Source organism: Schistocerca cancellata, chromosome 4 (genome assembly GCF_023864275.1).
Source record: "Schistocerca cancellata isolate TAMUIC-IGC-003103 chromosome 4, iqSchCanc2.1, whole genome shotgun sequence".
In the NCBI taxonomy this organism is placed as follows: Eukaryota; Metazoa; Arthropoda; class Insecta; order Orthoptera; family Acrididae; genus Schistocerca; species Schistocerca cancellata.
In genome coordinates, this window is record NC_064629.1 from 367,400,918 (window position 1) to 367,425,504 (window position 24,587).

Sequence of the window (24,587 nt, forward strand, 5' to 3'; positions counted from 1 at the left end):
AGACTGAACATTTTTCTATTATGGTTGACGAAACAATTGATTCTTCAATTCACGAACAAGTGTCTTTTGTATTCGAACTGTCGATGATTCCTTAATCATCAACGAAGGCTTTATTGGCTTATACGAGACCCCCAACACTGAATCATAAACTCTGTTTAGTATTTTAAAAGAGGTTTTTGCTTATCTTGATTTATCAATGGATAACTTAAGAGGACAGTGCTATGATGGTGCCTAGAATATGAGAGGTAAGTTCAAAGGACTGAAAAAGTTAGTTTTGGATGTACAACCAAAAGCACGTTATGTGCACTGCACTGCTCACAGTTTAGATTTGGCAGCTGTAGACAGTCTCTGCCATCGTACGTCTATCAGGGATATTATGGCTTTAGCCAAGGACTTAATAAACACTGTAAGGGAATTCAACAAAAGGATGGGACTTTCCAGAAGCATACGCTGTGAGAGCGCCAACGACCTGACCTGGGTGACAATCTGAGCAGTTCTCTTAGGTTGTCCGCAGATGATGCTGTAATTTACCGTCTAGTAAGGTCATCCGAAGACCAGTATCAGTTGCAAAGTGATTTAGGAAAGATTGCTGTATGGTGTGGCAGGTGGCAGTTGACGCTAAATAACGAGAAGTGTGAGGTGATCCACATGAGTTCCAAAAGAAATCCGTTGGAATTCGATTACTCGATAAATAGTACAATTCTCAAGGCTGTCAATTCAACTAAGTACCTGGGTGTTAAAATGGCGAACAACTTCAGCTGGAAAGACCACATAGATAATATTGTGAGGAAGGCGAGCCAAAGGTTGCATTTCATTGGCAGGACACTTAGAAGATGCAACAAGTCCACTAAAGAGACAGCTTACACTACACTCGTTCGTCCTCTGTTAGAATATTGCTGCGCAGTGTGGGATCCTTACCAGGTGGAATTGACGGAGGACATCGACAGGGTGCAAAAAAGGGCAGCTCGTTTTGTATTATCACGTAATAGGGGAGAGAGTGTGGCAGATATGATACGCGAGTTGGGACGGAAGTCATTAAAGCAAAGACTTTTTCGTCGCGGCGAGATCTATTTACGAAATTTCAGTCACCAATTTTCTCTTCCGAATGCGAAAATATTTTGTTGAGCCCAACCTACATAGGTAGGAATGATCATCAAAATAAAATAAGAGAAATCGGAGCTCCAACAGAAAGGTTTAGGTGTTCGTTTTCCCCGCGCGCTGTTCGGGAGTGCAATGGTAGAGAGAGAGTATGATTGTGGTTCGATGAACCCTCTGCCAAGCACTTAAATGAGAATATCAGAGTAATCATCTTCTTTATTGCCATGCAATGGACCCAGTAGAGGATGTCAATGAAAAAACATTCAGTGCCCTCATCTAAATGTTGCTGATCTGGAAAAAAGTATATGAGGACTTGCTTTGTATATTGAATGGAAGGTGTGATAGTTTTGAACACCTTTGGGAATTGTGTTTAAAAGAAAAACCTTCACAAGTTGATGATCCTTTGTTTCCTCGAAATCAAAATATACCAAAGAAGTATGAAAACAACGAAGCCAGCTCACGGCACAGTTTCAAAACCCCAGAGGAATACTACAAAGCTATTGACATTGAAGTTTGTGAAACGGTGCAGTATTGCATTACTGAGTGGTTTGCTTCAACTGGACTCACACAGGTCATTGCAGTTGAACAAGACTGCCTGTTTTTAGTAAACAGAGGTGAAACATATTTGGAAAAATCAACTGAGTTTTTCAAAAATGACCTAGACATCGAGAGACTGCGCTCACATTTGAATACGTTAGCCGATATCACTAATAAAAAACAACTGGTCTTAAAAACATTAACAATCTTTATAAATTAGAGAATTAAATACATACATAATGTTAAATTTTCAGTTTCGAAATATTAGTGCTAGTTTAGTACTGTATTAATATATTACTATAGTACTGTATTAGTTATTTTCAAATACTTATACATTTTTAGGATGTAAGACGCAATTAAAACCCGCTATTTACATACTTTTTGACTGAAAGTATTAGGTTGTTGTTGTTGTTGTTGTTGTGGTCTTCAGTCCTGAGATTGGTTTGATGCAGCCCTCCATGCTACTCTATCCTGTGCAAGCTTCTTCATCTCCCAGTACCTACCTTTGCCTTCATCCTTCTGAATCTGCTTAGTGTATTCATCTCTTGGTCTCCCTCTACGATTTTTACCCTCCACGCTTCCCTCCAATACTAAATTGGTGATCCCTTGATGCCTCATAACATGTCCTACCAACCGATCCCTTCTTCTAGTCAAGTTGTGCCACAAACTTCTCTTCTCCCCAATCCTATTCAGTACGTCCTCATTAGTTATGTGATCTACCCATCTAATCTTAAGCATTCTTCTGTAGCACCACACTTCGAAAGCTTCTATTCTCTTCCTGTCCAAACTATTTATCGTCCATGTTTCACTTCCATACATGGCTACACTCCATACAAATACTTTCAGAAACGACTTCCTGACACTTAACTCTATGCTCGATGTTAACAAATTTCTCTACTTCAGAAATGCTTTCCTTGCCGTTGCCAGTCTACATTTTATATCCTCTCTAATTCGACCATCATCAGTTATTTTGCTCCCCAAATAGCAAAACTCCTTTACTACTTTAAGTGTCTCATTCCTTAATCTAATTCCTTCAGCATCACCCTACTTAATTCGACTACATTCCATTATCCTTGTTTTGCTTTAGTTGATGTTCATCTTATACCCTCCTTTCAAGACACTGTCCATTCCGTTCAACTGCTCTTCCAAGTCCTTTGCTGTCTCTGACAGAATTACAATGTCATCGGCGAACCTCAAAGTTTTTATTTCTTCTCCATGGATTTTAATACCTACTCCGAATTTTTCTTTTGTTTCCTTCACTGCTTGCTCAATATAGAGATTGAATAACATCGGGGAGAGGCTACAACCCTGTCTTACTCCTTTCCCAACCACTGCTTCCCTTTCATGTCCCTCGACTCTTATAACTGCCATCTGGTTTCTGTACAGATTGTAAAAAGCTTTTCGCTCCCTGTATTTTACCCCTGCCACCTTCAGAATTTGAAAGAGAGTATTCCAGTCAACATTGTCAAAAGCTTTCTCTAAGTCTACAAATGCCAGAAACGTAGGTTTGGCTTTCCTTAATCTGGCGTCCAAGATAAGTCGTAGGGTCAGTATTGCCTCACGTGTTCCAACATTTCTACGGAATCCAAACTGATCTTCCCTGAGGTCGGCTTCTACTAGTTTTTCCATTCGTCTGTAAAGAATTCGCGTTAGTATTTTGCAGCCGTGACTTATTAAACTGATAGTTCGGTAATTTTCACATCTGTCAACACCTGCTTTCTTTGGGATTGGAATTATTATATTCTTCTTGAAGTCTGAGGGCATTTCGCCTGTATCATACATCTTGCTCACCAGATGGTAGAGTTTTGTCAGGACTGGCTCTCCCAAGGCTGTCAGTATTTCTAATGGAATGTTGTCTACTCCCGGGGCCTTGTTTCGACTCAGGTCTTTCAGTGCCCTGTCAAACTCTTCACGCAGTATCATATCGCCCAATTCATCTTCATCTACATCCTCTTCCATTTCCATAATATTGTCCTCAAGTACATCGCCCTTGTATAGACCCTCTATATACTCCTTCCACCTTTCTGCTTTCCCTTCTTTGCTTAGAACTGGGTTTCCATCTGAGCTCTTGATATTCATACAAGTGGTTCTCTTTTCGCCAAAGGTCTCTTTAATTTTCCTGTAGGCAGTATCTATCTTACCCCTAATGAGATAAGCCTCTACATCGTTACATTTGTCCTCTAGCCATCCCTGCTTAGCCATTTTGCACTTCCTGTCGATCTCATTTTTGAGTCGTTTGTATTCCTCTTTGCCTGCTTCACTTGCTGCATTTCTGTATTTTCTCCTTTCATCAATTAAATTCAGTATCTCTTCTGTTACCCAAGGATTTCTACTAGCCCTCGTCTTTTTACCTACTTGATCCTCTGCTGCCTTCACTACTTCATCCCTCAAAGCTACCCATTCTTCTTCTACTGTATTTCTTTCCCCCTCCTTGTCAATTGTTCCCTTATGCTCTCCCTGAAACTCTGTACAACCTCTGGTTTAGTCAGTTTATCCAGGTCCCATCTCCTTAAATTCCCACCTTTTCTTCAGTTTTAATCTACAGTTCATAACCAATAGATTGTGGTGAGAGTCCACATCTGCCCCTGGAAATGTCTTACAATTTAAAACCTGGTTCCTAAATCTCTGTCTTACCATTATGTAATCTATCTGAAACCTGTCAGTATCTCCAGGCTTCTTCCATGTATACAACATTCTTTTATGATTCTTGAACCAAGTGTTAGCTATGATTAAGTTGTGCTCTGTGCAAAACTCTACCAGACGGCTTCCTCTTTCATTTCTTAGCCCCAATCCATATTCATCTACTACGTTTCCTTCTCTCCCTTTTTGCCCGCATCTCGTGGTCGTGCGGTAGCGTTCTCGCTTCCCACGCCCGGGTTCCCGGGTTCGATTCCCGGCGGGGTCAGGGATTTTCTCTGCCTCGTGATGGCTGGGTGTTGTGTGCTGTCCTTAGGTTAGTTAGGTTTAAGTAGTTCTAAGTTCTAGGGGACTTATGACCACAGCAGTTGAGTCCCATAGTGCTCAGAGCCATTTGAACCATCTCTCCCTTTTCCTACTGACGAATTCTAGTCACCCATGACTATTAAATTTTCGCCTCTCTTCACTATCTGAATAATTTCTTTTATTTCATCATACATTTCATCAATTTCTTCATCATCTGCAGAGCTAGTTTGCATATAAACTTGTACTACTGTAGTAGGCGTGGGCTTCGAGTCTATCTTGGCCACAATAATGCGTTCACTATGCTTTTTGTAGCAGCTTAGCCGCATTCCTATTTTTTATTCATTATTAAACCTACCCCTTCATTACCCCTATTTGATTTTGTGTTTATAACCCTGTAGTCACCTGACCAGAAGTCTTGTTCCTCCTGCCACCGAACTTCACTAATTCCCACTATATCTAACTTTAACCTATCCATTTCCCTTTTTAAATTTTCTAACCTACCTGCCCGATTAAGGGATCTGACATTCCACGCTCCGATCCGTGGAACGCCAGTTTTCTTTCTCCTGATAATAACATCCTCTTGAGTAGTCCCCGCCCGGAAATCCGAATGGGGGACTATTTTACCTCCGGAATATTTTACCCAAGACGACGCCATCATCATTTAACCATACAGTAAAGCTGCATGCCCTCGGGAAAAATTACGGCTGTAGTTTCCCCTTGCGTTCAGCCGTTCGCAGTACCAGCACAGCAAGGCCGTTTTGGTTAGTGTTACAAAGCCAGATCAGTCAGTCAGGCCGGCCGGTGTGGCCAAGCGCTTCTAGGCGCTACAGTCTGGAACCGCGTGACCGCTACGGTCGCAGGTTCGAATCCTGCTTCGGGCATGGATGAGTGTGATGTCCTTAGGTTAGTTAGGTTTAAGTAGTTCTAAGTTCTAGGGGACTGATGATCTCAGAAGGTAAGTTCCATAGTGCTCAGAGCCATTTGAACCATTGTCAGTCATCCAGACTGTCGCCCTTGCAACTACTGAAAAGGCTGCTGCCCCTCTTCAGGAACCACACGTTTGTCTGGCCTCTCAACAGATGCCCCTCCGTTGTGGTTGCACCTACGGTACGGCTATCTGTATCGCTGAGGCCCACCAACGGCAGGTCCATGGTTCATGGGGGGGGGGGGGGGGGGGAAGTATTAGGTATACTGTATTAATTTTATTAACTCTATTAAAGCATAACTTTCAGATATTGTTTTTACACTACTGGCCATTAAAATTGCTACACCACGAAGTTGACGTGCTACAGACGCGAAATTTAACCGACAGGAAGAAGATGCTGTGATATGCAAATGATTAGCTTTTCAGAGCATTCACACAAGGTTGGCGCCGGTGACGACAACTACAACGTGCTGACATGTGGAAAGTCTCCAAACGTTTTCTCATACACAAACAGCAGTTGACTGGCGTTGCCTGGTGAAACATTGTTGTGATGCCTCGTGTAAGGATGAGAAATGCGTACCATCACGTTTCCGACTTTGATAAAGGTCGGATTGGAGCCTATCGCGATTGCGGTTTATCGTGTCGCGACATTGCTGCTCGCGTTGTTCGAGATCCAATGACTGTTAGCAGAATATAGAATCGGTGGGTTCAGAGGGTAATACGGAACGCCGTGCTGGACCCCAACGGCCTCGTATCACTAACAGTCGAGGTGACAGGCATGTTATTCGTATGGCTGTAACGGATCTTGCAGCCACGTCTCGATCCCTGAGTCAACAGATGGGGACGTTTGCAACAACCATCTGCACGAACAGTTAGACGACGTCTGCAGCAGCATGGACTGTCAGCTCGGAGACCATGGCTGCAGTTACCCTTGACGCTGCATCACAGGCAGGAGCGCCTGCGATGGTGTACTCAGCGACGAACCTGGGTGCACGAATGGCAAAACGTGATTCTGTTTACAGTATCATGATGGTCGCATCCGTGTTTGGCGACATCGCGGTAAACACACATTGGAAGCGTGTATTCGTCATCGTCATACTGGTGTATCACCCGGCGTGATGGTATGGGGTGCCATTGGTTACACGTCTCGGTCACCTCTTGTTCACATTGACGGCACTTTGAACAGTGGACGTTGCATTTCAGATGTGTTACGACCCGTGGCTCTACCCTTCATTCGATCCCTGCGAAACCCTACATTTCAACGGGATAATGCACGACCACATGTTGCAGGTCCTGTATGGGCCTTTCTGGATACAGAAAACGTTCGACTGCTGCGCTGGCCAGCACATTCTCCAGATCTCTCACCAACTGAAAACGTCTGGTCAATGGTGGCCGAGCAACTGGCTCGTCACAATACGCCAGTCACTACTCTTGATGAACTGTGGTATCGTGTTGAAGCTGCATGGGCAGCTGTACCTGTACACGCCATCCAAGCTCTGTTTGACTCAATGCCCAGGCGTATCAAGGACGTTATTACGGCCAGAGGTGGTTGTTCTGGGTACTGATTTCTCAGGATCTATGCACCCAAATTCTGTGAATATGTAATCACATGTCAGTTCTAGTATAATATATTTGTTCAATGAATACCCGTTTATCATCTGCATTTCTTCTTGGTGTAGCAATTTTAATGGCCAGTAGTGTATATAATGTACCCTGAGCCTTATTCAAAGTAAGCTTCAATTAGTTGTTTCACTTATTAATCAAAGTGATATTATTGTGCGACAGCAGTAGTTTATGTTTTATTCTTTTAATGATAGTTTAGGATTGATTTGAATATAATTTCAGTCTTTTCAGTACTATATATTCACTGCTCTGTAATAGTCTATAAGCATGATTGTTACTGTAAATTAAATTAGCTTTTTACAAGAATACCGTGCATGATTGTGTTTTGTTTCTTTTTTCAAAGGCAAAAAATGTATCAGGCTTCCCGGAGTGTCGAGTTATCGTGAGTCCAGTTTTCGAGGTTCAAATGTTGATCATAGGACTCTAAAATGCTTTAAAAAAACTTTAAAGCCCACTTTTTTTTCAACTAAAATGTAGAAAATTTCCAGGGACGAGACCCCCAGTAATGCCCCCCCCCCCCCCAATATTTTTTACAGGGTTATTACAAATGATTGAAGCGATTTCACAGCTCTACAATAACTTTATTATTTGAGATATTTTCACAATGCTTTGCACACACATACAAAAACTCAAAAAGTTTTTTTAGGCATTCACAAATGTTCGATTTGTGCCACTTTAGTGATTCGACAGACATCAAGCCGATAATCAAGTTCCTCCCACACTCGGCGCAGCATGTCCCCATCAATGAGTTCGAAAGGATCGTTGATGCGAGCTCGCAGTTCTGGCACGTTTCTTGGTAGAGGAGGATTAAACACTGAATCTTTCACATAACCCCACAGAAAGAAATCGCATGGGGTTAAGTCGGGAGAGCGTGGAGGCCATGTAAAGCCCTACACCCCATTGTGCTATTCCTGCTTTGACTCCTGACAGGTAGACCTTGTATTCTCCCGCTTCCTGGCCTGGCGGCAGAAACCTGAAGTGCGGCTTCAGCCGAACAAAACTTTATGAGTTTTTCTACGTATCTGTAGTGTGTCGTGACCATATGTCAATGAATGGAGCTACAGTGAATTTATGAAATCGCTTCAATCATTTGTAATAGCCCTGTATAAGTCGGAGCCCCTGCCTGCACGTTGTGCACTGAAGAAGAAGAAGACAACGATGAAGAAGAGAAAGAAGAATGAGAATAAGGGGTGTTTAAAAAACTGTATCCTGACAGCTAAAAGTTCCCTGAAGCATAAAGGACCAGTTAAATCATCCAGGGTTCTGTCGATGCCCAAGACATCAGTGGCATTATCCCCTTTCCCATTCCTGCCCTCGCAGGTCTCTCAGCGGTGGGTTCATTGGCTGGTGGTGCTGCGGCTATTGCAGAACAGGGAAGATCGCACTGAACTCTCAGGAACAGCTAGAGCAAGCAAGAAGACTGTATGGAATCAGGAGACATCGGAAAAGGACTACATCTGAAATCATGCAGGCAAGGACTAGGCCTCTTCATAAATAACAAAAACAAACAGTTTGCTATTCTACAGGACAGACCGCTTACAGATACATCTGAGTTTGTCAGGAAAATATTCAGCATTCCAAAATTTCGTGGTGTGTTTATGCCGGATACATTACCAAAGACTACACTATGTGATCAAAAGTATAAGGACACCTGGCTGAAAATGACTTACGAGTTCGTAGCTTCCTCCATCGGTAACGCTGGAATTCAAGATGGTGTTGGCCCACCCTTAGCCTTGATGACAGCTTCCACTCTTGCAGGCATACTTTCAGTCAGGTGCTGGAGTGTTTCTTGGGGAATGGCAGTCCATTCTTCGCGGAGTGCTGCACTGAGGAGAGGTATCGATGTCAGTCGATGAGGCCTAGCACGAAGTCGACGTTCAAAATATCCCAAAGGTGTTCTATAGGATTCAGGTCAGTATTCTGTGCAGGACAGTCCATTACAGGGATGTTATTGTCGTGTAACCACTCCACCACAGGCCGTGCATTATAAACAGGAGCTCGATCGTGTTGAATGATGTAATCGCGATCCCCAAATTGCTCTTCAACAATGGGAAGCAAGAAGGTGCTTAAAACATCAATTCAGGCCTGTGTTGTGATAGTGCAGACAAAACAATAAGGGGTGCAAGCCCCCTCTACATCTACATCTACATACATACTCCGCAATCCACCATACGGTGCGTGGCGGAGGCTACCTCGTACCACAACTAGCATCTTCTCTCCCTGTTCCACTGCCAAACAGAACAAGGGAAAAATGACTGCCTATATGCCTCTGTACGAGCCCTAATCTCTCTTATTTCCTCAGTAGCGATTCACGAAAAGAACGGCCTCCTTTCCTCTGGAGACACCCACCCGAGTTCCTGAAGCATTTCCGTAACACTCGCGTGATGATAAAACCTACCAGTAACAAATCTAGCAGCCCGCCTCTGAATTGCTTCTATGTCCTCCCTCAATCCCACCTGATAGGGATCCCAAACGCTCGAGCAGTACTCAAGAATAGGTCGTATTAGTGTTTTATAAGCGGTCTCCTTCACAGATGAACCACATCCTCCCAAAATTCTACCAAAGAACCGAAGACGACTATCCGCCTTCCCCACAATTGCCATTACATGCTTGTCCCACTTCATATCGCTCTACAATGTTACGCCCAAATATTTAATCGACGTGACTGTGTCAAGCGCTACACTACTAATGGAGTATTCAAACATTACAGGATTCTTTTTCCTATTCACCTGCATTAATTTACATTTATCTATATTTAGAGTTAGCTGCCATTCTTTACACCAATCACAAATCCTGTCCAAGTCATCTTGTATGCTCCTACAGTCACTCAACGACGACACCTTCCCGTACACCACAGCATCATCAGCAAACAGCTGCACATTGCCATTCACCCTCTCCAAAAGATCATTAATGTAGATAGAAAACAGCAGCGGACCTACCACACTTCCCTGGGGCACTCCAGATGATACCCTCACCTCCGATGAACACTCACCATCGAGGACAACGTACTGGGTTCTATAACTTAAGAAGTCTTCGAGCTTCTCACATACTTGGGAACCAATCCCATATGCTCGTACCTTAGTTAGGAGTCTGCACTGGGACACCGAGTCAAACGCTTTCCGGAAGTCAAGGAATATGGCATCCGTCTGATACCCTTCATCCATGGTTCGCGAGATATCATGTGAAAAAAGGGCGAGTTGCGTTTCGCAGGAGCGATGCTTTCTAAAGCCGTGCTGATGCATGGACAGCAACTTCTCTGTCTCAAGGAAATTCATTATATTCGAACTGAGAATATGTTCGAGAATCCTGCAACAAACCGATGTTAAGGATATTGGTCTGTAATTTTGAGGATCCGTCCTTCTACCCTTCTTATATACAGGTGTCACCTGCGCTTTTTTCCAGTCACTTGGGACTTTACGTTGGGCGAGAGATTCGCGATAAATGCAAGCTAAGTAAGGAGCCAATGCAGTAGAATACTCTCTGCAAAACCGAATTGGAATCCCATCAGGACCTGGTGATTTATTTATTTTCAACCCATTCAGCTGCTTCACAACCCCAGGGATGTCTATCACTATGTCCTCCATACGGGAATCTGTACGGGACTCAAACGGCGGTATGTTTGTACGATCCTCCTGCGTGAAAGATTACTCAATTGTTAAATTTAAAACTTCAGCTTTCGTTTTACTGTCCTCCGTCGCCAGGCCAGACTGATCAGTGAGTGACTGGATGGAAGCCTTCGAAACGCTTACCGATTTTACGTAAGACCAGAATTTCCTTGGGTTTTCAGCAAGATCTTTTGCTAAGGTATGACGGTGGTAGTGGTTGAATGCTTCGCGCATCGCTCTTTTTACAGCAGCATGAATTTCTACTGACTTTTGCCTGTCCTCATTCTCCCGATCTTTCTTGTACCTCGAGTGCAACTGCCTTTGCTTCCTGAGCATTCTCCGAACTGCGCTGTTGAACCACGGTGGGTCTTTTCCGTCCGTAACCCACTTTTTCGGCACATACTTGTCCAATGCGTGATTTACAATGTGTTTAAAATTTGCCCATAATTCTTCCACGTCCATCGTACCGGAAGTAAATAAAGTCGATTTATTTACTAAGTAGGATGCTAACTGCTTATCTGCTCTTTCTAGTAAGAATACTCTCCTAGCCTTCTTGAGCGACTTTTTAACTTTCGTAACCATAGTCGTAATGACAACATCATGATCACTAATCCCTGTCTCAACACTGACACCGTCGATGAGGTCAGATCTAAAATATTTCCATTACGCGTTGGCTGTCGATTTAGCTGCTCACGACAGTTTTCGGATAATGTGTTCAAAAGTAATTCACACGACGGCTTGTCTGTACCACCTGTAATGAATCCATAGACATCTCAGTCTATACTAGGTAGGTTGAAAAACACGACCACACCATAACACCACTGGTTCCGAATTTTACTGTTGGCACTACACACGCTGGCAGATGACGTTCACCGGGCATTCGCCATACTCACACCCTGCCATTGGATCGCCATATTGTGTGCCGTGATTCGTCTCTCCACACAAGGTTTTTCCACTGTTCAATCGTCCAATGTTTACGTTCCTTACACCAAGCGAGGCGTCGTTTGGCATTTACCGGCGTGATGTGTGGCTTATGAGGAGCCGCTCGACCATGAAATCCAAGTTTTCTCACCTACCACCTAACTGTCATAGTAGTTGCAGTGGATCCTGATGCAGTTTGGAATTCCTGTGGGATGTTCTGGATAGAGGTCTGACTATTACACATTACGACCCTCTTCAACTGTCGGCGGTCTTTGTCAGCCAACAGACGAGGTTGGCCTGTACACTTCTGTGCTATACGTATCCCCTCACGTTTTCATTTCACTATCACATCGGAAACAGTGGACCTAGGAATGTTTAGGAGTGTGGAAATTTCGCGTACAGACGTATGACACAAGTGACGCCCAATCACCTGACCACGTTCGAAGTCCGTGAGTTCCGTGGAGCGCCCCATTCTGCTCTCTCGCGATGTCTAATGACTACTGAGGTCGCTGATATGGAATACCTGGCAGTAGGTGTCAGCACAATGCACCTAATATGAAAAACGTATGTTTTGGGGGTGTCCGGATGCTTTTGATGACATGGTGTAGGTGGAAATCTTGAGAATGTGGAATTGTGAATTTATACGTTGCTAGAAGACCAGGAATCAAAAATGTTCAAATGTGTGTGAAATCTTGTGGGACTTAACTGCTAAGGTCATCAGTCCCTAAGCTTACGCACTACTTAACCTAAATTATCCTAAGGACAAACACACACACCCATGCCCGAGGGAGGACACGAACCTGCGCCGGGACCAGCCGCACAGGGACCAGGAATCCACTGGGTAGCGTACGTTGAGAAAAATGCAAATAACGTCTACCATTTCTACTCATTTGGAGACTTGCAACCGTCTGAAGCTTTACAACTATACTTCAGCGACAGAAAAGTGTGTTCTACAATTTTCATCGCTACCAAGACTTTAAAACCCGAGCATCTGCGCATCATGTCATTCGTAACATTTAGGAAGAAGCATACATATAAGGAGACGCATTAGCATCCACCCATCAGTCGCGGTTCAGATACAATGTCGTATACTCTGTCTTTAAAAGAACAATCGTCAGTATTACGTGAGAATTACTTCCCACCCAATGATTTAAGCAACGGTGAGTGGGGAATTGCGCTGACTGGACTGGAGACTTACAACAGTTTTCCGAATAATTATCATCTGGAAATTAATGGTGAAAAAGAAATTGTGGAAATAGAACCGGGTGCATACGATATTGACGATTTAAATGAAGTTTTAAAACGGTCTGGAAAAGGGATTGCACTAAGTGCAAACATCAATACATTTAAATCTGAAATAAAGACAGCTAGTTCAACGATTTACTTTAACCAGAAAGGAGCAATAGGACGGTCACCAGGTTCCACAAAAGGAGAGGTTTTGAAGAAGCATCCTAATAAATTCTACAGATACGACCAGTCAGTGGATATACTCCCTGTCAGTACAATCCCTGTTGAGTGTAACATTGCAACAGACCCCTATATCAACAACAGACTGATTCATGCAATTTACGAGTTATTCCCACAAGTGGAAACAGGGTATAAGATCGTTGAGACCCCTGTCAACGCTATTTACCTCCCAGTAATAGTCCAGGCTTTGGACTATCTGGAACTGCGTATTGTGGACCAGTATAATCAACTTGCCGATTTTCGCTGCGAGGAAATCATTGTACGGCTACATCTAAAGCGGAACCAGCAGCTATCTGGAACCTGCAGAAACCCAGAAGCGGTGGCGGCGAGCTTCGACCAGTCAGGGGATCACAGCAGCCCTGTATTGTCAACGAGAACGGGATGGATGTGAAGTATAAAACCAAAGAACACAACGTGTTACCCTCCCATGCAAGAGTTTTATATATCTTGATGGATCATTTACGAAAAGGGATGGCACTACTACAATCGCATCGACCCTTACATGTAATGCTTTAGCATTCCTGTTTGATGAGATACGGTATTAACTTAACAGGGTCGATATAGACCGTACACGCAATTTAGGCATAGCGTGAACTCTTAAAACGTATGTCTCTGCTTCTACCTCGGATTTGAAAGATTTGGAAAATGCTGGATGGTTCACTGACGAGCCAGCGGTTAGAACAATGGAAGTGTACAATAGATTTACGGTGTGTATCCCTTTAAAATTGCTTATGGGATATTTCGAGCACACGCGAAAAATTTCTCTGAATGCTAAACAGGAATTTATTCTGATATGGAGTGCAACTCATACATTCAAGGAGCTCAAGAGGAGAACGAGATCACCATCAATGAACAAATATGGAAAATGCCACTCGTCTTAGTATTGGATGAGAAGCGTTTCATGCTTTTAAAAGTTCTGAATGCCAGTGTATTTTTACCGCTATCTTTTCATTCATGGAAGATTTTCGAGTGCTACCGACTGCAAGCAGACAAATTTGGTGTATCAAAACGTACTCTTAACTATAGATGCATAGATTCATCATACTTGCGTTTCAGACCAAAAGAAGAGGGAATAAGGGAAATAATCGCATTATATTCGACAACTGCAAGTTCACTAATGCAGGAGTCTACCTGAACTCTGAATTCTACCCATATGATAATTTACACCTGCAATGGAATGAAAATGAATATAGTCTAGCATATGACATGTATACGTGGTTCTGTGCTTCATACTGTGAAAAGGAGGCATATCTATTCTGTCCACGGAAATTCAAGAAACTGGCGCCAATCATCGTGATAGACTGCTGAAAAAAAGAACGAGATAATTAAATCTGGACATATAGATGTTCGAATTAAATTTGAACCTTCAGCAAATTTCCCAGAACACACTGCAGCATATTCTCTAGTTCTACATGTCGATGTGATCAACTACTGCACTCTCACTGGTGTTGTACAATGAGCTATATATATGGACAGGCATTGCGCCATACCCACAGCATTCCACGATGGTATCTCAAGGTGTGAAGTTCGTTGCAGATGCTCAGGGTTTCTATGATGATGAGCATAGACAGTTCATATTTAAAGATGTTGCATTCATAGCACACACAAATATGCCGGAATAATAGAGACATTCTCAGTGAATATTGCATCACTGACATCATTCAAGTATGTGAAGTGAGCTAAAACACGGAAGAGTGCAAAGTGGTTAACACATTTCTACATGGAATTCACTAGGATGATCCTGGCATACCCTATAAAGATATGGTGACTTCACTTAGATTATTGGACCACACGGATACCATCTTCTACATGAAGGGGAAGCAAAAGATCTCATGGATGCATCGAATCTTCAAGTTTCCTGTTAGTCAAGATCTGTGGTTCTATGGGTGTCCTGCTCTCCGTTGACTCAAGAAGAAGATGATTGAAAATAGTATTACTGGCCTGCTTATGAAAATGTAAAATTAGTTTTAAGTTGGATGAGATATAAATGAGTTTTTACCTCACAACCTCTGTGTACTTTTTTCCCTCCCTGTACCCCCTTAGATAGTATACAGTTTTACCCACATGCCAAAGGCCTTGTCACAGTGGTAACACCGGCTCCCATCATATCACCGAAGTTAAGTTCTGTCGGGCTGGGCTAGCACTCGGATGGGTGACCATCCGGTCTTCCGACTGCTGTTGGCAAGCGGGCTGCACTCAGCCCTTGTGAGGCAGACTGAGGGGCTACTTGATTGAGAAGTAGCGGCTCTGGTCTCGTAAACTGACATACGGCCAGGAGAGCGGTGTACTGACCACATGCCCTCCATATCTGCATCCAGTGATGCCTGTGGTCTGTGCATGACGCGGTACCATTGCACCTTCCAAGGCCTGTTCAGATGGAGTTTAGTTCAGTTTAGCAACATACTATGTATGCGGTTTTCTTCAAACACAGGAGATATAATTTTAGACATGTTTGCTATGTCTTTGGAAACGGAAATGGTCACATGCCTCCTGATCCAATAAGTCAATTCGTGCTTCACGAAAGGCGTAATACCATGCAACCATTCCATATATTTTGTTACCTTCCATCTTAAACATCACCTCCTTCGTAGTACTAATCTTCAGAAAAGCTAATGTCATTTTTGCCATGTACAGCCTTTGTATATACATATATAATGCAATTGGGGATAGGTTTTTATACATAACAACAACAATAACAAAGACGTATGATAACGAATTTTTTCGTTTATTCAGTTCACACAAGTAGAATGTACATAGAGCTGGAGATTACAATTCAGTTCCTCCGACTATAGTTTAGTTCTTGAGGTACAGTTCAGTTCTTGAGGTACAATATAGTCCTTGCGGTGCAATTTGACTCTGTTATTCCAATGCAGAGATACTTTTAACTTATGTACTATAATGGTAACACTGGTTGAGAATTTTTTGTACAATTTTTTTCCGGTAGCAGTGAATGAGAATCTTTCCAGTTTTTCCAGATATGTAAATCTATGCTAAAAACTAATGTGAAGGTACTTTTACTGCTACTAAATTCCTCAGTCCCAGGAGCATAGCTTTTGTAATAATTCTGATGAACTGTTTGCACTTAGAAACTAATTTCCACAGCTGCAAAAGCAAAGATTTTTACAATAATTTGATGGACTGTGAGCTATGTGGATATATACACTTAAAAACTAAACTGGCTTGGGTGGTTAGCGGCATGTGAAAAACGTAAGAACTGTTCTATTTACAAGACGCACATGGTGCATATATATAGAGTGAGTCACCAACTATTGCCACCTAGAATAACTCCGAAAGCATGATAGTAGCTGAAAAGTTTGTGGGACAAATGTTGCATGGGACAACGGGGGACATAATATGACGTTAGTTTTTTGTTGCTATGTGAGGTCGCGACAGAGATATGAAGGTCAACGTCGTTTTTTTAAATGGAATGCTATAGTTTGGTACTTATTTTCCGATAGCGGCTATCGAGACTAATCCAATGATGCGTAATATTATGGCCCTGTTGTCCCATGCAACTTTTGTCCCACAAACTTTTCAGCTCCTATCGTACTTTCGGAGTTATTCTTGGTGGCAATAGTTAGTGACTCGCCATATGTATATATATCTGCACATACATTGCATATGAATAAATAAATGTACAAATATCTTTTGTTTATATTTTTCAATAAATATAAATACACATTCTTTTTTGCTTTTTTAACTGTGTGATACACGGGCAATATAGCTTTCTAGAGACGTAAACCATCCACTGTCTTTGAAGGTCAACAAAGGTCAAAAACGTGGCATGACCGTCCATTTACAGAAGGTGTTCGAAGTGATGACCATTGGTATCAGTGCAGTTCTGCAATCTTCTTATCATGGATTGAGTGGTATTCCTTATCACATTGGCACTTACCGAAGGACATACTCTGACAGTTCTCTCTCGTATATCGTGCAAGTAGGAAATATTCGCCGAATACGGAGCATCCATTGACATGTAAACACCATTCGACGGTTTCGCAATATGAATGATGTATTCCTCCGAAGAACAAGTCAATATACTTCTCATTTATGGAGAATGCCAAGGAAATTCAGTGAGAGCTAGAGACTTATACGCTGAAAGATATCCTCAACACACTCGCCCTACACGTCATACATTTATATATGTGTATGATAAATTGAGAACAACTGGATCTGTAACGCATCGGAAACATATCCGACAAAGGAAAGTTGCTAACGAGGAAACGGAAATTGTGAGTCATGCTACTGTGGTTCGAGATCCTTGTGCTAGTTCGAGTCAAATCGCAAGTGAAACTGGCATGAGCCAGAGTAGTGTTACTCACGTTCTGCATCGTTATACATATCATTCTTACCATATCAATCTCCACTAAGAATTAACTGCTACGGATTGTATGCGTCGCATTGAATTCTGCCGATAGGTTCAACTTCAGATTCAGAGGGATTACTTTTATTAATTTGATTTTATTTACTGACGAGGCTACATTCACAAACCATGGAAATGTTAATTTGCATAACATGCATTATTGGGCAACAGAAAATCCATGTTGGCTGTGGCAAGTTGCCCTCCAAGGACAGAATTATAGGCCCTTATTTCACTGAAGGCAATCTTAATGGTAGGAAGTACATCAAATTCCTGCAAGAAACATTAGGTCTGTTATTGGAAGAAATACCTTTAGGAACAAGGAACAGAATGTGGTATCAACACGATGGGTGTCTGGCACAAATGGTTCAAATGGCTCTGAGCACTATGGGACTTAACTGCTAAGGTCATCAGTCCCCTAGAACTTACAACTACTTAAACCTAACTAACCTAAGGACGTCACACACATCCATGCCCGAGGCAGGATTCGAACCTGCGACCGTAGCGGCCGCGCGGTTCCAGACTGTAGCGCCTTTAACCGCTTGGCCACCACGGCCGGCTGTCCGGCACATTTTTCGCTTGTGGCTAGTAATGAGTTTGAGAGAAAATACCCAAATCGTTGGATTGGATGCAAAAGAGATGTGTCGTGGCTGACTCGTTCGCCGGACTTGACGTCTCTGGATTTTTTCTTGTGGGGATTCGTAAAAGACATTGTTTATAAAGACGTTGCAAATACACCTGAAGATATGCGAGAGAGAATTCTCAGAGCATGTGCTTCGATAAGTGCCGATGTGATAAGGAATACTACTCAATCCATGATAAGAAGATTGCAGCACTGCATTGATACCAATGGTCATCACTTGGAACACCTCCAGTAAATGGAAGTTCATGCCACCTTTGTGACCTTCGTTGACCTTTAAAGACCTTACAATTACACATCATTGGATTCGTCTCGATAGCCGCTATCAGAAAATAAGTACCAAACTATAGCAGCCCATTGAAAAAAAACAAAGTTGACCTTCAAAACTCTGACTTGACCCCACCTAGCAACAAAAAACTAACGTCATATTATGGCCTTGTTGTCCCATGCAACTTTTGTCCCACAAACTTTTCAGCTCCTATCGTACTTTCGGAGTTATTCTTGGTGGCAATAGTTAGTGACTCGCCATATGTATATACACTCCTGGAAATTGAAATAAGAACACCGTGAATTCATTGTCCCAGGAAGGGGAAACTTTATTGACACATTCCTGGGGTCAGATACATCACATGATCACACTGACAGAACCACAGGCACATAGACACAGGCAACAGAGCATGCACAATGTCGGCACTAGTACAGTGTATATCCACCTTTCGCAGCAATGCAGGCTGCTATTCTCCCATGGAGACGATCGTAGAGATGCTGGATGTAGTCCTGTGGAACGGCTTGCCATGCCATTTCCACCTGGCGCCTCAGTTGGACCAGCGTTCGTGCTGGACGTGCAGACCGCGTGAGACGACGCTTCATCCAGTCCCAAACATGCTCAATGGGGGACAGATCCGGAGATCTTGCTGGCCAGGGTAGTTGACTTACACCTTCTAGAGCACGTTGGGTGGCACGGGATACATGCGGACGTGCATTGTCCTGTTGGAACAGCAAGTTCCCTTGCCGGTCTAGGAATGGTAGAACGATGGGTTCGATGACGGTTTGGATGTACCGTGCACTATTCAGTGTCCCCTCGACGATCACCAGTGGTGTACAGCCAGTGTAGGAGATCGCTCCCCACACCATGATGCCGGGTGTTGGCCCTGTGTGCCTCGGTCGTATGCAGTCCTGATTGTGGCGCTCACCTGCACGGCGCCAAACACGCATACGACCATCATTGGCACCAAGGCAGAAGCGACTCTCATCGCTGAAGACGACACGTCTCCATTCGTCCCTCCATTCATGCCTGTCGCGACACCACTGGAGGCGGGCTGCACGATGTTGGGGCGTGAGCGGAAGACGGCCTAACGGTGTGCGGGACCGTAGCCCAGCTTCATGGAGACGGTTGCGAATGGTCCTCGCCGATACCCCAGGAGCAACAGTGTCCCTAATTTGCTGGGAAGTGGCGGTGCGGTCCCCTACGGCACTGCGTAGGATCCTACGGTCTTGGCGTGCATCCGTGCGTCGCTGCGGTCCGGTCCCAGGTCAACGGGCACGTGCATCTTCCGCCGACCACTGGCGACAACATCGATGTACTGTGGAGACCTCACGCCCCACGTGTTGAGCAATTCGGCGGTACGTCCACCCGGCCTCCCGCATGCCCACTATACGCCCTCGCTCAAAGTCCGTCAACTGCACATACGGTTCACGTCCACGCTGTCGCGGCATGCTACCAGTGTTAAAGACTGCGATGGAGCTCCGTATGCCACGGCAAACTGGCTGACACTGACGGCGGCGGTGCACAAATGCTGCGCAGCTAGCGCCATTCGACGGCCAACACCGTGGTTCCTGGTGTGTCCGCTATGCCGTGCGTGTGATCATTGCTTGTACAGCCCTCTCGCAGTGTCCGGAGCAAGTATGGTGGGTCTGACACACCGGTGTCAATGTGTTCTTTTTTCCATTTCCAGGAGTGTATATCTGCACATACATTGCATATGAATAAATAAATGTACAAATATCTTTTGTTTATATTTTTTAATAAATATAAATATACATTCGTTTATGCTTTTTTAACTGTGTGATACACGGGCAATATAGCTTTCTAGAGATGTAAACCATCCACTGTCCACATCCAATCACGGTTCGGAAATTATGCTATGCCCACATCAGTTCTATATATATATGGAACACCTCCAGTAAATGGAAGTTCATGCCACCTTTGTGACCTTCGTTTATGCTTTTTTTAACTTTTTTTACTTTTTTTCACACACATGGTGTTCATAGACATCATTTTTTTCTTATTTTTCCATACATGGTGAGTGTGTGTAATAAACATGTACATAGTACACGTAAATAAATATTTACACCACACACACACACACACAAATTTACTTAGACTATAATAAAAGGGTCATTCTACTACTCTGCAGACACTCTCACTCTCACTCATTCTCTCCCTCTTACACCATCAGAGTCCCCACACCTTATAAGTGAGTAGTGTGAGTACAGGAGAGTTTGATCCCGTCATCACAAATGACCCTCTTTTGTCATGATGCGACAGGCCGATTTTAGACTGCAGTGGCAGCTGCAGTGCAGTACCATGAACACTGCTATATAGGCACTGCAAACAGTCTTCAATAGAGAGGGCTCTCCATGCCATACGCCACACACTCTTAGCTTCTCTCTGGATGACACCTTCCAGTGTGTGATACACATACATTTTTGATCACAGACCTACAAACTCAACAAATGGCAATCCATTCACCTCGTCTTTCATAAGGTTGATAACCTTCTTGTTCTGTGGAACAATACTATACAGATTATTGGCAGTGTATGAGGACATGTCGAATTCATTATCATGTTACCTCATTACTTCATATGGATTGCAGTTTTTCACCCAATAGATGAAACTATCTGTATCAATATAAAGTAATTTAGGATCTGCAAAATGAGTTTTCGCAAACTCATAATGAAAGCATAGTGCACGGTACATCCAAACCGTCATCGCACCCATCGTTCTACCATTCCTAGACCGGCAAGGGAACTTGCTGTTCCAACAGGACAATGCACGTCCGCATGTATCCCGTGCCACCCAACGTGCTCTAGAAGGTGTAAGTCAACTACCCTGGCCAGCAAGATCTCCGGATCTGTCCCCCATTGAGCATGTTTGGGACTGGATGAAGCGTCGTCTCACGCGGTCTGCACGTCCAGCACGAACGCTGGTCCAACTGAGGCGCCAGGTGGAAATGGCATGGCAAGCCGTTCCACAGGACTACATCCAGCATCTCTACGATCGTCTCCATGGGAGAATAGCAGCCTGCATTGCTGCGAAAGGTGGATATACACTGTACTAGTGCCGACATTGTGCATGCTCTGTTGCCTGTGTCTATGTGCCTGTGGTTCTGTCAGTGTGATCATGTGATGTATCTGACCCCAGGAATGTGTCAATAAAGTTTCCCCTTCCTGGGACAATGAATTCACGGTGTTCTTATTTCAATTTCCAGGAGTGTATAACCACTTCTTTTGTGTGGGTCTTAGAGCACTGTCTACTTGCGATCGTAAACAGTAAACCTCTCAGTCATCAGAGGACTTCCATCTCACGTGTGATGAACCATGACACATTCCTCTAAACGAACGAAGATTAATGCGATGTAGCCCATTCCCCAGTCGCATGTTAAGTGTAAAATCGATACTTCAGTTTCATAACTAAGTTAGTGATAAGTGTTTGTGATACACTGCAATCGCTGTGTATGCATCTGCTTGACAGATGTGCTGTTTACAGAGTTAGTGGCGGCAAGACTTGTAATTTCACATGTTGGACACCGCTGCTATGCGTTTATCTGTTTCCTTGTAAGAGGTATTCTGAGTTATTGACAACCATTTTATATAGAACTGATGTGGGCATAGTATAATTTCTGAACCGTGATCGGATGTGGACAGTGGATGGTATACATATCTGGAAAGCTATATTGCCCATGTATCACACAGAGCTAGTGTTTTACAGTTTGTTAGCATAGTTTATTGTAGATAAACCTGCAAGAAAGATGTATGTCATGCGCTGGAAATATATTTCTTACATTGGAATATTCATAACGCTGCATTCCACATGACTGATAGGTCGGAAACTCAAGCGATCTGCCCGCATCTCGTGGTCGTGCGGTAGCGTTCTCGCTTCCCACGCCCGGGTTCCCGGGTTCGATTCCCGGCGGGGTCAGGGATTTTCTCTGCCTCGTGATGGCTGGGTGTTGTGTGCTGTCCTTAGGTTAGTTAGGTTTAAGTAGTTCTAAGTTCTAGGGGACTGATGACCGTAGCAGTTAAGTCCCATAGTGCTCAGAGCCATTTGAACCATTTTTCAAGCGATCTAACATTATAGCCTGTTTTAAGTGCAGAACATTGTAGCCTTAGGAGTGCAGGTGTTTATGTTCTCTCTTACCACTACCTTCCAGGTACTAATACTGGACTCTACAACCGTACTTTAGAGTTGATAGCATAGTTGATTTACGTAAAATGCTTCGAACTCCATCCGTCTGGCGCTCCGTCATGCATAAAACTCACCCGCTTCCTGTTCTTCTTAACCCTGTGCTATTTCATCACAACACTTTCAAATCTGTCACTGTACACAGATAAGGTGTGCTAATCTTCTCGACATGGGTGCATCTGGGGAAATCTTGTGCACTTGAATGGGTTAGGACTCGGTAAGCTCCTTTCATTCACGAGACATGGAATGTAGCGGTCTATTTCTGGTCAGCTCCATATTGAATTGTTAACGGTGCTGCAGGGTGGGCTGGTCAAAGACAGTGCGGGGAGGCATTTCAGTCTCTAATTTTTTCCTAAGACTGCGAGAATGCTCTACGACTCCCATGCACATATAGATGGATCGTAAATTATGTACTCTGCTTGAAGTCTTAGAAATATGTAGAGTACTGTCTGGTATGCTTTGATGATTTATGTGTTCGAGAATTAACAATGAACGGATGTACTGCACAGTCATCTATCTGCATTCGCAATGATACGCACAAAGTAGAGAAGGGGTGGTTTAGCTATGATACTGAAATTGGGGAAACATGCTGTCACATAAAATCGTTTGCACTATCAACTGCGATGCTTATTATTACAGTACAGCGGCGGTGTCTTTTCCATCCCATCCATCCATTGCAAGGCTGTTGGTTATCATATAATGACTGACTGACAACGCTTGTTTGAGTTGGGAAAAGAGTTTTATGCATGGGTGATACCTTCTGGGTGTTACTAGCACCAAAACAGTAATCGCGTACATGAGCGCAATATGAAGAATCAGTCGAAATGGAACGCAGAACCATCAGCTATTCCATTACTATGACAGATGAGTTTAAATGTAGATGTAGCCCAGTTGACCTATCTTTCCTCCAAAATTCAAACTTCCCACAAGGGGGGCTTGGCAGGGGGGTGTGGCGCTTTCCCGCCGTCTTGGGTAACGGTATTCGCCTCATGAGCTGACGTCACAGCACCCATCTTGAATGACGTCAACCGCATCACAGTGCAATGTCTTGGATAACTGTACTTGGGGTGATGTCCTTGTTGTCTGTGAGATGCTGTAGATCTGAACGTCTTAATGTCAGTTTAGAACTTGACACAGACCTTGAAGTCATGGCATAAAAATAAAATGTTTGGCAGTGTACAAAGCGTGTTAGAAAATAATGTTTCAGACAACGAGACAGGGCCACAGGGGGGCATCTAGGATCGTCACATGTGCTCGATACCTGCACGCATGCGGTATTTGTTTACGATATATGGGAGGAGAGAGATGCGTTACAAATGTGACCTAGTTCCCCATTGGATGAAGTTAGTTGAACTTTTATAGTTCATAGTTTTTCTCCAATGGATGGTGCAGAATAACGAAGGTAGCATGCTGGGGAGATAGATGTGAATGGGAGTTGATCTGTAGTATCTGTATCTAGTTTGGGGGCGTGCCACAATGCGCCCATTTCCCCTGAATGGTCAAAACACAGTCCTCTCGCACTAACTCAGGTCGCTCTGTTTCTACATGGGTTGCATGACGTGATGAATATGGCTTTTTCTTACTTCTACCCAGTTCTGACTTAAACTGGAACAATCGCATGCGCAAACCTGCGGAAATGGCAGCAGACACAGGATGTGTAGCGACTGCCTAAACCACATTGGAATTTTACTGTAGCAGACAGGTTCGAGAAAGGTGACTTGTTTCGAGATATGAGAGGCCAGAAATATGATTCACTTGTGGCTGTAATCATTAAGTGACTTCTCCATAGAATCGAACGCAGGTATTTGGTTGAATGGAAAGACTTGATTCCAAATCCCAGACAGCAGTTCTAGCGGATAGCGTTGCCTTAGAGATCTGAAAAGTTAGTCTACATTTCTTACGACCTCAATCAGCACACCATCTACTGTTTGTAATCCTTCTCAATCAACCATCGCCTATAGCCCAGTGGATATATCACCGAACCTCTGAAATGGGACAGAATG